A 19,022-nucleotide genomic window follows, 5' to 3' on the forward strand; every position below is an offset into this window, starting at 1 on the left:
AGGAAAAGAACTTAATGTAACGTAATGTGACTCCAAACGGAAGCTCTAGTTCAATTATCTGAACATTTGCTTTGTCTGACAGCTCAACAAAATATTTGCTCTTTGAAGGGATGAAATAATAGAAATGTTATTCAAAACAACTTCGAAGCAGGCCCACCATAACGCAGGCGAAGTCTAATCTGAAGCATGTTTTTGATTTAGCCATAAAACAGAAAGACACAATAGGATAGGTGTTAGGTGCATGCATTTGAATATGAAATTTAAAATTTAATTTAAAAATGCAAAAATAATTTGAAAACCAATCAAATACAAGAATAAAAACTGAATACATTTCCCCCCAATAAAAACCAGTTTGGCATCACTGAAACAAACTACCAGAAAAAAATGTCAAAATAAGACAGTTTTGCTTGTGTTGTATGTGTAAAAGTACAAATAAATGTTTCCTCGTTCAGGTTCAGGCAACATACGGGACTTCTTTTGCAGTCAACTGATTTTTTTTTACTTTACAAAGTATTTAACAAGTCAATTTTGAGAGTCAGAAAGTCATTTAAATCCAGTCTTCTGCATTTTTTATAAAGAATTACTGTGTTTAAGTTTTTAGTTAAGAGCAAAATAAACTTATTTTTTTGAAAACTAAAACAAAAAACAAGCGGATGTCATGACTTAATTTTTCTTTAATAGTTTGAAAACACCAAATGAAAAAATGGTAAAAGAGTAAAATGATTTAAGGAACTCAAATAATTTAAATGAAAAGGCTTTATTTAACTTACTGATTTTCAAAATTGACTTCCATTTAAAATTGACTTTTAAGTGACTTTAATCTGAATAGAGTCAAAGAGAATACAGTCAAATTAACTTTTAAACTGACTTCAAGTCAAAAAGACTTAATTTAAAATGACTTAACTTTTGCAGTCTTGACTTCAACGCATAATCGGACAGTGGTTTCATTTATATACAATTTGCTATAAACTTAGAAAAAAAACGCTATATGCATATTTTGTAGCTCTTATTTAAAGTAGTGCACTTACTTATCCAAAAAACAATACAAAAAATTAAACATTTTCAAATGTTAACGGTTAATTTAAAGAGTAAAACTAATTAAAACCAGTTTTTAAAGTTCAAAAAATAATCGAACAAAGCAAAGAGAGTAAATGAAAAATACAGTTACTTTAAAATTTTCACTTCAAGCTGTTTTTTGTTCTAATCAATCTTTCAATGAATCTTCAACTAAGTAGTACAAAAATGGCTCCAAGTGGAAAACAAACAACTGTCGAACTAAGGCAATTAATTATAAAATTCAATTTTGAAGGCAAAACGGTAAGAGAAATGGCCGAGTTGGTTTAACCAGGCAAATCTACAGTCCAAGATATCATCAAAAGGTATAGAAATGAATTTAGATTGGCCAACAAAAGCCGAAAAGGTCAAGGCAAACTTTTATGTAAAAGAAAAGAGCGGTCAGTACCTATTAAAAGAAATTAAAAAAATCCATTCAAAACAGCAAAAGATCTAAAAATGTACATATGTCAAAAATCGTGTTTGAAATAATGTTTGCCTCAACACTGTCCGCAACACTCTCCATAGATACGAATATAGTGGAAGATTTGCCAAAAAAAAAACAAACATTTATTAGCATTAAAAACAAAAATAAAAGGTTAGACTAGGAGAAAGAATATTTATTGAAACAGGAAGATTTTTGGAAAACGGTAATCATATCTTGTTCACTGATGAGAGCAAATTGAATTTACATGGCTCGGATGGAAAGATGTGTGTGTGGCTTAAGCCAAATACTTAGTGCCAGCAACAAAACACCAAAGCCATAATAAAACTCTGTAATGGTTTGGGGCTGCATGTTACGTGCTAGGGTAGGCAATTTACATTTTATAGATGGTAAAATGGACAAATTTGCCTGCATCAACGTTTTGGAACAAAACATGAACCTAGATTGCGAAAAAATTGGAAATCGCAAAAAAATTTGCATTTTATCAAGACAATGATCCCAAGCACAAAATCCCGTGTTGCAAAGATGTATTTGATCCATACATTGAACATCTGTGGGAGGAATTGGCCAGGAGAGTGTACAAACACAAATTTAACTAGCTAAATCAGCTTAAAGAGGCTTTAACTGAAGCTTGGAACTCTATTGAGCCTGAAGTGTGCCAACATTTGGTGAAATCCATCCCAAATCGACTTCAAGCCGTTCTGAATAGGATAGGATTTGCTACCAAATACTAGATAATGCATTTTTACTGTTTTAAAGAAGATATTTTACTTTGTCCGATTATTTGTTGAACTTTAAAAACTGGTTTTATTTTTTCTTTGAATTAAAATTTTTCATTTGAAAATATATAAGATAGATAGCGCTTTTTTTCTTAAGTCACAGGGTTGCAGCCCATTTTAAATAAGTGAAGTAATTGTCCGATTATGCGTTGTATGTACTGTACTGTATGTAAAGAATCGAATCAAGAGTACCCCATCTAAACGAATCAAACAGACATGACAACTTTATCAACATACCGTTACCAACATACCCGAGCAATTCAGTGCTGTCGTGATAAACATTTCAAGAGTAGTAGTTTTCTGTCATTTTGCGGAGTATTTTCTTAAATTGAGGAGTAAATCATAACAAAATTAAAAACTGAAAATAATAATGTTGAAATTCGAAATACTGCGAAGGTTAATGTTCCGAAAACATACAAATAAAATGATCTAATGTCATGGTAAATTGTTGCTTTCAATGCTAAAAGACCAACCTTTTTATAAAATATATTAATAATAAATGAAAAAGATTTTAAATTCATCACTTTTAGCTTATTAAATAAGAAATTGGCAATTAAAATAGTATTTAACATCACTTTACAAAAAATTAATTTCATCATTTTATTTATTAGGTTTTTGTATATTCATGAATAAATAAAATATGACTTATCGAATAAAACAACAACAATAAAATACATCCATAAATACATAAAATACAAAAACAAGTTTACTCTAACATAAAGATCGAATGAAAAAATAGACCCTTAAACCTTAAAATAAATAAATTTTCAATTCATTATTGTGAATTCGATGTTTCATTTCATTCAAAAAGATTTTTAAATCGATATTTGACGGTGTTTACCTTGGATTAGAAATGAAAACTTTATACTGATCAATCAAAAATCTCACTAAGATTTTGAGAAAAAAAAAGTTTAGTTGCGCATTTATTTTTTGCTAAAAATACATTGTTCTATTTTCCGGACTGAAATTCGTTTTCTGAACGGCTGATACTTTTGTGTTCAAAACTGAAAACTGTGTTAAACTGATTTGTGTTGCAATTTTACATAGTTCCAATTACAGATTTCTGTCAGTAAATTTTTTTCCGAGGTTTTTAATCAGGAAATTTTTTCATTGGCAGACATTTTTAAGGAAAGCGATAAACGACCTGTCAAAAAATTTCAATGTTCGTTTTCAATGATGAAAACCAATAATAGCTATAACTAGCGCCTAAAACAATTTTTTGTAATTCTCGGTTAATGTTTTAGATGGCTCGCATTTTTCGATGAAATTGTTTTTAAGAAGTTCTCTAGCAGTTAACAAGGCATTCACCGTTTCTCCCTGGAGTGATTTTCTTTTTTTTATCTTTTATAAGGCTGACATCTGAATATTTTTTTTCTGCTGTTGCACTACTATGGGGCAAACTAATGAATGAACCGACGAATTTTTTAATCAGGGGAAACATTTTTTGCGTTTTTTATTTGAAATATTTCGCTATCGAATGGAACGAACATTTGGATTGGAAATAGAATACAACATAGATGTTAGTGGCTAAATGCAATCAGAGATGTGCAAATTCGGAATTTAACATGGTCCATCAAAAAAGATGGTTCCGTCAAAAAGATCTCCCATATTTTAAAAGGTAATGACAAATAAATAAACAATTTAACAGGAATTGAATTTTATAAATTAAATACTATGCCATTTACATTAAATACAATAATTACTTAGTTTTAAACATTACCATATTTTATCTATAAATAGCTTTAAATATAAATGTCTAAAAATACGGGAGGTTTTTTTGCCGGACTCGGTTATTTCAATTTTGGTTTTTATTGTAGACCTAATTAAAATTTATTTTGCGTTTTATTTTGGGTTTTTATCCGCTAGTAAAGTAGTAGAGTAAAATACTACTTTAGTTGCAAAAACGACAGCAGTGCCGAGCCGAGCTTCCGTATTTACAGTGTTCCACAAAATTCATGGTACAGTAAACATTAAGCTCTTGAATTCTCTTCCACAAAAGTCATGATACACTTGGCAACTCTTTTATTTTTTTAAGCAACCGTGCAACGGTAAATTCTTTTTATGACAGTTAGCCATGCAGTTTACGTGAAGCAATTGTTTGAGCTAGATCTTTTTAATTTTCTGTGTAATTTCTGCTGAAAAAGAGTATAGAAAATGGGAGGAAAGGAGCTTACACTAGAAGAAAGGCGCTTGGTTATTGATCTTTATCAAAATCAAAACAAATGGTACTCCGAAATTTCAAAAATTATTTCTAGAAGCCATTCTACTGTTCAAAACGTTATTAAGCGCTTTAAAAACGAACACCGCGTGGAAAATAAGCCGCGTAGTGGACGGCCATCAAAACTCACTTCCCGGGATAAGACAAAAATCAAGCACTTGGAAGCCCAAGATCCATTTATAAGTGCGCGTAAGATAAGTGGAGAGCTTGAAAAGTATAATAATAAAAAAGTTCGTCCTGAAACTGTGCGACGCGCCATCGTTGAAGCCGGATTTAACTCTCGTGTACCTAGAAGGAAACCGTTAAACAGTGAAGTTAATAGAAAAAAGAGGCTTACGTTTGCAAAACAGTACGTAAATGAGACTCCCGACTTTTGGCGCAAGGTAATTTTTTCAGACGAATCCAAGTAGGTACAAGGTATTTGGCTCGGATGGTCGAGTTAAAGTATGGCGAAAGCAAGGGGAAGCCTTAAATCCGAAAAATACGATTAAGACAGTAAAACACGGTGGTGGAGGAGTGATAGTATGGGGCTGTATGGCTGCATCTGGGGTCGGAAATCTTGTCTTAATAGAAAATACCATGGACCAACATGTTTACCTTAATATTCTCAAAGAAAACTTAAAGGAAAGTGCGAAAAAACTGGGTCTTTTAAATAATTACTACTTTCAACAAGATAATGACCCCAAACACACTGCCCAAAAAGTGCGTATGTGGCTAATTTACAACACTCCCCACCTATTACCAACCCCTCCCCAAAGCCCGGACTTGAACCCCATTGAGCATTTGTGGGATGTTCTCGAAAAAAAAATACGAGCCAATGTCATTCATAACAAGACCCAGTCAAGAACTTTTAATCAAAGAATGGCAGAATATTGGACAAACTTGCACTGAAAATTTAGTTTATTCAATGCAAACCAGACTGAAAGCCGTTATAAAACTGAAAGGCTATCCAACTAAATACTTAAATGGTAGCTTTTAATCACAAAAACAATGTTCTGAGATGTTTTTTTCACTTTTTTTTATAGGTGTACGATGACTTTTGTGGAAGAAAATTCATGTTTTTGACCTATTTTTTTTTTAATTTTTCGTTCCAATCATGGTTCATTTTCTTGTTGTTAAATTAACATGCGAATAAAAATGAGTTGTTATAAAATAAGAAATTTTAAAATTTTACTTTGTTGTGGAATATTTTAAGCATTATGACTATAAATGTATGCTGTACCATGACTTTTGTGGAACACTGTATATAGCACAAACGTTTTTTAAATCGCGGTAAAGATTTTTCAAGATTTATTTCCAATTTAAGTAAAATCAAATTATTAAGTTTAAAATGAGTAGTTATTAATTATGAAAAATTATTATGTCGGGACGGCGCGAACGCCATTCCCGGCTACCAAAAATTACACGAACGAGTTATTCACATTAGGAACAATCGCGAAGGTCAATCCAACCGTAGTGCAATGGCCAGACCTCACTTCGGGGGAACCGCCTTGTTGATCACGGTAGCCCCTACGCCAGGTAAGTATGCTTTCACAACAAATTGTTACACTACTTATGATATTTTGTGCACAACATAACTGTTAACTATATAAAATTAAGTGTTAAAAACTTCCCTTATTTCTTATTTTTCCTTATTCCAAAAGAAACACACAAAACTACCCTTGGCTGCATTAAAAAAATAAAAACACGCATGACTGTTGAAAAAAGGAATCAACTACTTGTTGATCATTCGAATATGGAATTTTTCTATATCTTCCCAAAACATCAATGAAAATTGAAGAAAAAGAATTGTGTTACTTCTCTTCCTAGCTATATATTTAGTAGTTCCATATTTAATTCATCCCTTAGAGTCAACCAATATAAAGCATAAGCAGTAAAAGCTCCTTAATGGAAACATAAATTCACAATAAAGTAACTTTTTTAAAATTAAATTAGAAATTATGCAAAATTCAGCAACATTCTTCTATCCGATCAAAAGCATCTTTGAAGCCTTTTTGAATCTTAATTCAATCCACAATAATAAGGGAAGTAACTTTGCTTTGCATCTTTTACTATGAAAAATGCCTTTATTGGTCACAGTCAATTCCGAACATGACAAAATTTATTTTAATAAATTCATCTCGTAATTCGTTTTAATCACCATCAATTGATGGCCAAGCCACCTCCATCACGAGAGTCAATATGTACAATACCAAAGAGCAAGATGCGAGAAATTGTCAACTAATTCGGTGACCTCTTCAGGTCAGCCAAACAGAGACCGTGCTCCTCACAAAATTCTATCATCGCACTCAGAGGCTACATCAACATCATGAAAGACGAACGCTACGACGTTATAGTTCATTAAACATTATACATAAGTCATCTTGTTCCGCTGATTGCGATTGTGACTTGGGAACTGGGATTCAAGGGGATGTTCTTTCAAGTCATCAACAACATCACCTACCGCTTGATCTTCGATTAATTAAGTGTAACCCTACTACTCCTCATCTCACTCCCCCCTTCCCAGCTAATATACAGCTATGTATGTCTTGAGCAAGACAAGACATAAACACTAAAATAGATAGATGGGTGGATCTGTGGATTTCTGTATCTTCTAATGAATGAGCGAACCTTATACGACATCCAACTAAATCTAATTGTAGACTTATGTTTCTAGTTTATGGTAAGCTTAAGCTACGGGCCGAGAGCAGTGCGATGACGAACTGAGGGCAAAACGGGTGGGTGAATCTAATTTGGTCTGTTTTAATCCGTTAAACTTAAGTGATGTTAATGAATTGAAGCAGAAAGCGGGTCACTGAAGTTCTTGACCTAACTTAAGTATACATAATATACCATGCCGTTTTTATAATAGGGGTAATACGTAATAGTATGAATGATTGGAAGAAAGTTAAATAATTGTTATGGAAAAAATCTAAGAAAAAGCGATTTGGACTTTTCTCTATTTATAATAAGTTCTTAACATGAGGGCTTTTCAAAATAAAATCAATTCAAGTGGAGAGTTTTTGTGGTCACGATATTAATGTCTTCTAAGATTTCTTCTTCAATCATCAATCTCTTGAATTGAAAATGGTTACCTTATTTTCAACTATACAGAATTATGCAGTAACAAATCTATTATGGTTATCAAATATCAAAACGATATTTGATAATAGTTGATAATTATCAGCGATGTTCAAATGAATGCACATGTCTACGCATTCAAGAGGACACAAGCGTCCACAGGTTTTTCTCAAAACCCACCTCTGTCTATCAACTCCTACTCTCACCTCCCCGCGGTGAACATCGGGTGCCTAGTACCTCAACTGGAGATTGGGTTCCAACCCCAGTGGAAAGTTGTTGGGAGCAGCAAACGAGAGAGGGGGGGAGAGGTGTTTCCACTAAGGCACCTCAACGGTGGCGTCTACAGTTCCAGTAAGATTGAACTACTTAGTGAACACCATATAGGGCTTCTTCGACATATTCGGAGCCCAGGCCTGTAAGGAGCGGTTTATCCGGCTCCACTTCCTTGGAGTTATACAAAGGATCTGGCCCTCCAGGTTGGGGGTTGTTCCGTCGGGGTGACTTCCTGGCCACGTAAAAAATACGGACGGATTACCTGTTGACAACCCAAGCAAACGAAATAAGGACAACGAACTTTGGATCTGTACGTGGAATGTTAGGTCCCTTAATAGACCACGTGCAGCTGAACAATTAGCGGAAGCCCTTAAAGTGCGATGCGATGGACCGGGCAAACGCAAACTAAAAGACTGCGATGTATACTACGGCGACTGCCACAGTGAACAAAGACAGCGTCTATTTGGGTGTGGATTTGTTGTTGGAACTAGACTCAGGCAAAAAGTTAAGAGTTTCAACAGTGTGAGCGAGCGCGAGCCCTGGCTATGACATTACAATTATCTTAGGAGATTGAAACACCAAGCTACCACCTCCGACAACGGATTCAGGCTTGTCGATTTCGCTGCGGGGCGAGACGTTCTGGTAGCTAGTACGCAGTTCACACATCTCAATATGCACAAGGGGACATGGAAATCTCCTGATCAATCAACCGTCAACCAGATTGACAACATTGCGATCGACTAGGTTAGGGCTAGGTTTCACACGGCCACCACAGCGAAACCCTGGTTTGACGACGAATGCCGGCAAGCGCACGCAGCGAAACAAAAGGCATACAAAACGGCGCTGCACAAAAGGACAAGAGCTGCTCGCGAGCTCTACGAGCAGAAGAGGAGAAAGGAACACCAGCTTCTTAGATGGAAAAAAGAGAGCACGAGAAGCGCGCGATCGAGGAGACAGAGGGATGTCACAACAGGAATGAGGTTCGTTAATTTTACCAAAAGGTACAAAAAAACACCCAAGGGCACCAGCCACGAACCGATACCTGTAAAGACGATCAGCGGAACATCATAGTAGAACCGCAGTCTATGTTGAGAATATGGAAAGACCACTTCTCCAAATTATATAACGGAGATGACGAACCGAACTCCGCTGTAAGGGGGATAGAACCACTCAACCTCGGCGACGTAGATCAACAATTCCGCCTACCTGACCTTGACGAAGTGAAGATAGCTATATCTAAACTTAAGTCAAACAAAGCTGCTGGAGCTGACGGCATCGCTGCCGAACTATTCAAAGCAGCAGGCGATGACTTGGTAGGGAGCATGCTCCAACTCATCTGCAAAATATGGTCGGAATAAAGCCTGCCCGATGAGTGGAATCTCAGCATAGTGTGCCCGATACATAAGAAAGGAGACGCTCTAAACTGCGCCAACTACAGAGGCATCAGTCTCCTTAGCATTGCGTATAAGATCCTCTCTGCCGTATTATGTGAACGTCTGAAGCCTTTCGTCAACAACCTGATTGGTCCTTATCAGTGTGGCTTCCGACCAGGAAAGTCCACTATCGACCAAATATTCACACTACGGCAGATCTTGGAAAAAACCCAGGAACTTCAAATCACCCACCATCTTTATAGAGAAGATCTCTACCGAGCATTGTCTAGTTTTGGCATCCCTGTCAAACTTATCCGTTTGTGCAGAATGACAATGGAGAATGCACGCTGCTCTATCAAGGTCGGAAAATATCTTACCGATGCATTTGATGTCAAAAAAGGTTTTAGACAAGGCGATGCACTGTCATGCGACTTCTTCAACATCGTTCTGGAAAGAATTATGCAAAACTCAACAGTCAACACTAGAGGCACAATCTTCCAAAGGTCCACACAGAAATGGTTGAGAGTTGTGAGTCACTAGGCCCTAGTTCTCAACAGAGAGGTGTATTCATAAATGCAGAAAATGTGAGCTAGTACAATCGCATTTCTTTTCTGATGCATTTGTTAACGCACTCCCAATGCAGAATGTCTGCAGTAAACAAAACTAAGCTCCATTTGAATGTAAACAGAGTTCATAAACGTCAGAGAAAAAAAATGGCTGCCAAATAAATTTTGTTAAAGTTGATTTTTGATTTGCTTACCGAAAAAGAAAAGAAAATTATAATTGCCACAAATATCCTGCAAAGAAAAAATAGGAAGAAAATTATAACGAAACTACTTTTTAGCTTAAAAAATTATGCTTATTCGCTTTATAATTAAAAGTTAAATGTGGTAAGTTGTCCACACAGTATCTACAGTCAAACCTTTAAAAACAATGATATAATAATAATAATTCCCGCTCTTTCTACAGCCATCCAAATTCAGCTAAACAATCTGCCCGACGCTGACGACATACATTCTGACGTTTATGAACGGTAGGTACTGCAGTTCGACTAGGTTAGTTCGATTGAAAATCTGACTTTATGAATGCAGATAACGCAGTTATTAGTTAGGCTGACGTTTATGAGCACACCCACTGTTACGCCACTTAATTTATTTATTTTTATTTAAGTTGTTTGAACCTGTCCAATGTCTTCGAGGCTTAACATACCCTCATTTGTCCCTGGGTATTTTGTAACAGGATATAGGGCCAGAAATAGTTCTACACGCTTTCATGTCCAGTTTCAGGCAATGTCTTTGAACTCAAAAATGACTGCAGTTTTAAAGCGTGTATCGTTCAATTTTTATTAATAACGTTATTTTTACTTGAAGTATAATAAAAAGTGACAGTTTTCGAAATACCGACCTATTCACAATAAAACTTCTTATTGGAAAACACTGTGGTATCGTCTGCAGTTATTTCTAATCCAGAAAAAAAACACTCTGAAACCCTCCAAATTCAGACTAGTTAGGATTTCATTCACCACTTGGTAAATGAATTAACTCACGAAACGAACTCTCTACATTTAGAGATGTTAGTGAAGATGTGATTGTATCTGTTTCCAAAAGGCACCTTGGATGTCAAGAAAAGCAACCATAGTTAACTCTTTATGATCGAGGTGTGTAACACTGTTTCCACCGATTTACCTTTACAGTATGCATGTTGAGACGAAGACAGAAGTCTTGTATCAATACTTGCCCTTAAATGGATATCGACCAATATTTCCAAGGTCTTTAGAAGGAATGATGATAGACTTTTAGGTCGTAGATCTTTGGGATTTTGATTTGATTTGCGAGCATTTACTTGGCCCTCCTGGCCTGCATTTTTCAAGCAGCTTGGGATCGCTGGATCCGTTGAAAGAATTTTCAGTAACCTAGAGGCTGTAGAAGTTTTTTCTATCGTGCCACAGAAGGATCGCCAATAAGATCGCTTAGATTTCCTTAAGGCCTTCTTGTAAATTCGTAGGGATTCCAGTAAGAGGTTAGTCTTGCGGCTTTGGCTCGGTTGAAGAGTTTTCTGCATTCTTTCCTGAGCGAGTCAAGCTTTGAGGCGCACCATTGTGGTTTCCTCTTTCCTCTTATGTGTATAAGTGGACAAGCAATTTCTAGCGATCTGTTCATAGCTGAGGTAAGGCAATTGACTTTGTTGTCAAGTTCGTTAGCGTTAGAGGAAGGACTAGATAGTCCAGGTTCTAGTAAACTCTGTAATGAGTTCCTGTATGAAGCCCAGCCAGTTTTCCGATAGTTTCGAAAAGTCAATGGACTCGGGTTATCATCCACATTTATATTGAACTTTATATATCTATGATCAGAGAACGAGTGTTCTTTGGATACTTTCCAGTCCAAGATCATATGGTGTATACTATCTGAGACAAGAGTTATGTCTAAGACTTCTTGTCGAGTTTGAGTTATGAAGGTTGGTTCATTACCAACATTACTTACTAAGAGGTTAGTACCAAGAATGTAATCAAAAAGAGACTCACCTCTGTCGTTGATATTTGTACTGCCCCATACAGTATGATGAGCGTTAGCATCGCTCCCAATAATTAGGCGGATCCTTTGCCTTTCCGCTTCAGCGACGACTTTCTCCAGGGTTTTTCCAGGGAGAGGGCCAAGGTGGTCATGCCCAAGATACGCCGATACCAGCCAGAAACTTCCTTTGGTTGTTTCCAGCCTAGCTACGGTGGTATCTTTGTCACTGAAACGATAGAGTAAAAATACTTTAATGCTACGTTTCACTAGTATGCAAGATCTAGGTTCACCTTTATCTGTCACAGAAAGTGTGTAGTATCCAGGAGTCCTGAGTCCTCGAACGACGGATCCTACAATCCATGGCTCTTGGATCAGGACAATGTCTTCCCCGTTACTCGCCAGACGGTGAAGAAGTGAGGCCGAGGCATGCGGCATGAGCAATATCAGAAAATGTTTATATTTTCTTGCAAGCATGTGTGGTGCGTGTGCTACATTTGCTCAGTCAAGGGCTAAAGCAATCAAAATTGGCGCAGCAGCGGTGTCGGAGCTCGACATTTTTTAAAGTTTTTGTTCAGCGGTGAGCACACAACTGAATATTGTACAGTTTGCATGCGTAGTGTATGGGGAAAGAGTGTTTGCGCATTTTTGTGCCTGCGCAAGCAGGCATGTGTAGTGTATGGGGCCTATAACGATTTTGACAATAAAATAATACAAAAACCTTCCCCGGCTACAAGAGGACGCAAACTGATTAATTTCTCCAAAGCAACTGAGCAAACGCAAGTTGATTTTTGACAGTTGATAGAAAAGTTTAAGAGAACAATTCAAGACCTAAAATTTGGGAGAGAACTATAAGCGAATTCACTAGTTACAACGACATTTGTGAGAGGTGGCCGGCCACTGGGGGGGCTGCCAATAGGCTACTCTACCTTATATCGAAAAGTTGTAATTTTAAAATTTATATTTTAATTTCAAGTAAAAGACAAAACATTTATTATTTATTTTACCAAATGGAACTTAAGAACTCACACAAAAATTTGAGAATGAAAAGCATCATAAGTCAAGTAAGGCAATTTTACTAAAATGTGAGCTAATTAAATGCATTTTAAGAAATGAAGTATCTCAGATACTTAACTCCGTTAAAAACACGACGCAAAAATTATAGACAAACTGACGAAGATAGTAGAATTATGTAGACTACCGCAAATCACAAAGTTAGCTCAATCTGAAAATTGCAAGTTCAAGAAATGTTGATTATATGAAATGAAAATGATGTCAATCATCGTCATACATATGTGAAAATAACGGATCATGTTATTTCGTACTGAACCTAAAAACAACATTATAGCGCCGACTTGAAATAAACAATCCGGTTGAAATTAAATACACAAATTCGCGCAAACATAACATAAAACTAAATCAAAATATGTTAGAATCCTTTCACAAATATTATAAGAAAAATCCTCATCATAATTAAATACAAAATGAATGATTTGACATGCAAAGTGTGCACTGAGACAGATAGAGTATTAAAAAGATGAGCTCTATAACTTGTTTGTTCTATAAGCGCCACCTATACGTGCGCAGAGCGGATAGAAATCTCACAAAATTAAATTGTTCTTTATTTTTTGCCGCGGATTCTCTTCTCGTGCGGACCAGGAAACTATATTTTATCGTATCAGCGTCAGGCGCATTGCAATTATATAGCATGAATAATAAAAAAGAAAATACCATTAACACTGGCATCATTACGATCCGCTATAAGACATAAATCATAAAAATATACTTACAGTCTACACTCCGGCAGCGCGGACTGGAGCGAACTAGGAGTAGCACGTAGTGCAGTGTTCCTTCTGTCAAACATTGGCTTAGAGGTCTTAGCGACGACGACGAGGATGAGGATGGTGATGACGATGACGATAACACGGCATCGATAACCTTCCGAATCAATTTGAATTTCGATTTCTCTCTATTAATTTCAATCCGCTAACAAACCATTAGAAAGAAGAGTTCTTTAAACTTATATGAGTATCTACAGACATACATACATATGTATATGCAGATACCATGGGTTCTACATTCTCTTGCAGAAGATCGCAATCCAATAAGGATAAACTTGTTCCATGGATAAAAGAACAACCTGAAGATATACTCAGTCATGATGAACATGACCACAAGATACAAAGAAAAAACAATAATCACGGAACAGAAAAACATCTTTTCTGCATTTATCTGCAGTACCGTCATCGCGGTGCATACCGCCACCACCGCCACCACCAATGTCATTATTGCTAATGTAGTGAATGCACCAGCAGACCGGCCTGATATCTCGTACAAACTCCTCCGTCCAACTTACCAACCGGTAAATATCCTCGGGGACAATCAAGCAATGACAGGGAAGAGTACTCAAGCCAGAGTACAACTACGTTCTCTCTGGCAAAGAAACATAATTTCCCAATCACGATTTCGAACCATATAACACCTACTCGATCCCTAATGATCTGGCTAATGTTTCCAGTTCCTGACATTCACCGAATACAAGCAACTCTAGCGCCCTCTTACCGCCTTATTGTGTACGTGATTGTAGTACAGTGCACTGTATACAGTGTACAGTACAATGATGGTTGATCATGAAAAGATGCCGAGATATGCATTCTCTTATAACGGTATATTTCGAAGACGGTCGGTTATATATTTGTATGGTGGGTGACCGTCAAAAACATTTGCATGAAGAGAAGTTAGGTCTTATACCATCTAGCTTAGCTATACGAGTAGGAATGAACGGATTGTTAAGATCAGCCGCCCGCACTTCCAAATGGATTGGAATAAAGAAGACCAGTGGGGTATTAATTCAAGAAAAGGGGAAATATATTCAATATTCGTTACCTAAACAATCTTATGTTGGATGTACATATTGACGTGATTGTCAAAATTAAACCTGTCAGTGTCAGATATTAACAATATAACTTAAATGACATTATATATGAACAATTTGACATTATATATCAAAATTGGCACTTTGAGGAATTTATGACGTAGCTATTTAATTGTTTTAAAGTAAATGGTCAAATTTTGTCGGTGAAATAAATTAATTTAAAGGCTTACGAGACTTGCACATGAAAGCGAATAAGAAATGAACGAACAAACGTGATTTTACATATTTCAAAAAGTCAATTTCAATAAAAAACAATTGGCACTAATGTTAGGATAGTAAAATTTGCATTATGTTCTCTAAAATAAGAAAAAATTGTAAAAACAATTTGTTAGTAACGAATTGCACTGAGCTTTCTACGAACTGTCAAACTCTATTCGCTTTCCACATACCATCCACACTGATAGAAATGAAGCTCATGTGAAAGAAAAGCACTATATATAAAGCACTATTGACATGAGCACCACCAACGACCAAAGAATCAACGAATATTCGTCGATTTTGACATTTCTTTCACATGACAGTTTTTAATTTTTTTTTTGACAATTGACCAAAACAAGAATGATTTTTTTAGGTTAAGTACGCGCGATTATTTTAAGTAGTATTCACATGAGCGCGACCAACGAACGACGAATGAATTACAAAATGTGAGTTTATATACGTTTGAAGACATATTTTCACACAAATTCTTAACAAAACGAAAGCAATTTGGTGTCTATTAAATTTATGATACATACTTTTACTTTTCAATATCGTATATTAATAAATTTGAGAAAACAAATTTATTCGTCGCGAAAAAAATTATAGTTGATACGAACTGTCAAACTTTATTCGCGTTCCACATAATCCACACTTGCAACGAATAAAATAATCGCGCGTACTTAACCTAAAAAAATCATTCTTGTTTTTGTTTCAGTGGTAAATGGTGTTTGGCTGTGGCTCCTTGTCAAACTTTATTCGCGACGAATTAAAACCTCTCATGTGAAAGAAATGTCAAAATCGACGAATATTCGTTCATTCGTTGGTCGTTGGTCGTGCTCATGTGAATATTACTTTATTCGTTGCGAGTGTTTATAATGTGGAACGCGAATAAAGTTTGACAGTTCGTATCAACTACAATTTTTATTGCGACGAATAAATTTGCTTTCTTAAATGTATTAATATATGTATAATATTGAAAAGTAAAAGTATGCATCATAAAAATTAAATAGAAACTATATTTCTATCGTTTTGTTAAGTTTGAAAATATGTCTTCAAACGTATATAACTAAAGTTTTGTGATTCATTTTTCGTTCGTTGGTCGCGCTCATGTGAATACTGCTTAACAGTCTACTTTATATTTCAAATACCAACATGATACAAAAGAAATGCCAGTTATAGTCCACAAAATACATTTTCAATATGGAGCAAAGTTTACATTTACAGCAAAATTTTAAACAACCTAATTTTAAGGGCTTAACATTTTACTTAGGAGTTATTTTCTAAATATTTAGCAATTTACTAAAAGACTCCAAAATTTTAAACGGAATACCAAACCTTAGACTGGATTAAATGTAGGGATTTCATATGAATTTGGCAAATTGCTAAACATTAAAATAGCCATTCCGTGATTTCAACTTTAGTAAATTATTAAGAGCTAATAGAGTTTTCAAATCGCATAAAATTATTACAATGTTTAAAAAGATTAAAAATCAAACCAGAAAACAAAGAGAGACTGAATTAAGCACAATTTTTTACAAAAGAAGCCCTAAACTTGCAATAAAAGTATAATAAATTTATTTTTTTCCCCCAACAACTTAGTACAAATTATAAGGACTGCGAAAATTTCACTCGAAGTAAAAGATTCGAATTTAGGTGAATATGCTATAATTTTTGAATTTGACAGAAAATGTCATTTATTTTACTTTGGCTTTCGTGAAATAAGCAAATAAAGCATCAATGACTGCGTTCAATCTCAGACAGATAGGGTATCCAGATACCTTTTTGTTAGTGTTTACGTGTAAAATAACAGCTGAGATGTCAAAAAAGGAATCCAAAGGTATCCAAGAATTTCTGGGGTATCTGACAGAACAGCTGATTCAACACATGGTTGAATTTCAAAGAAACTTGAACATTTATTTAAGCTTTTTGTGTTTGTTGGTAAACAAAAAGATACAAAATATTAGTTGAAGTTGTATTTGAGGATGTTCTGTACATATCTAATAGACGATGAAGAAGGTATTTGCCTCCGAATTTTATAAGGTTAATTTTTTAAACTTCAAAAATGACTTATGTACATGTTTTGATCTCGTTTTGTAGATCACCAATTTGCTAGGTTGTTTTTATTTTTTGACAGCTACATATCTAAATAAAACTACCCAATTAGTTCAACAAGGTATCTAAAAATCCACCTATCTAAGGTTCCCTACCCAAGAAGGGATTGAACGCAGTCAATGCCACAAAAATAATATTATATGTACATTAAAGTTTTGCTATTCCGAAAATGTAAACATTTTCTTACAGCCAGTAAGAAAAAACGTTCTATAATTCTCAGATATTTTCATTAAATACAAATCTACTACATTAAGTAAAATCAAAATTTTGCTTTCCAAATAAAATTTGTTCATCTGTCAGTTTGAATAATGTGGTTCCTTATTTTCTCGACTGCCAAAAGTGGAAGGTGTTTTTTAAGAGTTTTCGAAAATATAATTTATGGTACAGAATTTGACTTTGTTCTTAAGATGCGGGTTTACTATTATTTTTTAAAACTAATTTCAGGCAAGTGGTAAATGCGACAGGCACGAATAAATTCCAGCCAAGAGGCAGAATTTTCGACCATATTTAACAGAAATTGTTTGAAAAAGTTTTTTTTAGGAGTAAGTCTATTCATTCATCTAGAGCTTTCCACATTAACTGGAATATGTACCCTATACCTCTAAAACACACCAAACATTGACCTTTTAAGGATGTAATGGCGGGCGTTTTAACAACACCATGCCAGAGGTCTTGGGTTCAATCCCTACCAGTGCCAACTTAAAGTTTTTTATTCGCGTGGTCCTTTCCATCTCTTATATAACTCGCACAAGGGAATGGTTCAGAGTGTCAATCGTCAGTACAGGGCCGTCTTTACAATTTTGGAGGCCCTTTGTACTTTTCGAAAATGAGGCCCTGTGTGTTTATATACAAATATTATGTTGTTTAATAAAGGGATACAGAAAAATCACATAACTTTGAATTGATATTTATTCGTTTTATTTTTTTAAATAAATACATTTTTTTTAATTCATTAAAAAGGTAAATAGTTATTGCAGCATTTAAAACGTAAACATAAACAATATGAAAAAATAAAAACAAAAAATAAATATTTCATATAAAAATTCAAGTATAATAAATATATTTTTTACAGGTAAAAGAAAGAAATATTTATTGAAGGGATTTTTTTCTTGATTAGCGAAATCATTGATCACATCTTCAAAATCGATGCCTCTGAGGATGTCGCTTTCGATTGATATCAACATCTCAATCTTTCTTGAATCATTGTAGTTCTGATTTCGTTTTTGATTCTTTTCAACATAGAGAAGGAACGTTCCCACTGCAATTGGTCACCATTATACTTAAGATAATTCTTAGTGCAATTTCAACATTTGGAAATTCATCTTCAATTTTATTATAAAGCTCTAGAATGTTGACAATTTTTTCATTTTCGTGTCGATAATTTTCATGTAGTCTTTTAGATTCAGACATTCAGCATGTGGTTCATCTTCGTTCACATCTTCGGTGTAAAATTTAGCAGAAGATTTGCAGTTCTCTTTTAAGTCTTCTGAATTCAGTTTTTTTAAACGAAAAAAAGTCAAAACGTTGGCCAATCTTCGTATACGAACCTAGTCGCTGTTTCAGCTTAGTGTGTCGACGTCGAAGAAAGGTTTCAATTTTAAATCTTTCTTTCCCAGTCAGAATTACTGAGGATTACTGGCGTGAGCTTCTACACCTCATCCTTTCAGAAAAGTCCTTATATTTGGAATCTGGTTTTTTTTTGTCTGGCTGATGAATCAAAGTTATCAAAATTGTCACTGAGCCCAATTATAAATTCATCTATTGTACTCAGTAAATTCATTGCAACATCCAGGGTATTGTAAATTTTTTGCAAAGACGAAATGCTTCCTATCTGTCCTCTCTTGCCTGTCCTAAATCGTTCGCGATAGACATCAAAGCTTCTTCAATTTCTTGATGAACTTTATATAAGGCGCATAGAGCATCAACTCACGCCGACCATCTTGTTTGAGAACGACTTTTTAAAAAAAATGTTGGACCTAAGTCCTTAATGAGCAGTCAACACACTCCATCGATGAGAAGATGCCGAAAAAAGTTATACAATTTTTGAATAATGTCAAAGAATTTGGTTG

The 19,022-nt window shown here is 35.1% G+C and overlaps 1 protein-coding gene and 1 non-coding gene across 2 annotated transcripts in view; both read right to left on the minus strand.

The window, feature by feature from the left end:
• Positions 1–19,022, minus strand: part of LOC129938910 (uncharacterized) — a 406,682-nt gene that overhangs the window by 285,259 nt on the left and 102,401 nt on the right. The window lies entirely within an intron of this gene.
• On the minus strand, positions 5,858–6,021 carry LOC129943590 (U1 spliceosomal RNA). Its single transcript, XR_008781315.1, has one exon. It is a non-coding gene; the product is annotated as a U1 spliceosomal RNA (small nuclear RNA).

The sequence above is a fragment of the Eupeodes corollae genome, chromosome 1 (assembly GCF_945859685.1).
Source record: "Eupeodes corollae chromosome 1, idEupCoro1.1, whole genome shotgun sequence".
NCBI classification, from domain to species: Eukaryota; Metazoa; Arthropoda; class Insecta; order Diptera; family Syrphidae; genus Eupeodes; species Eupeodes corollae.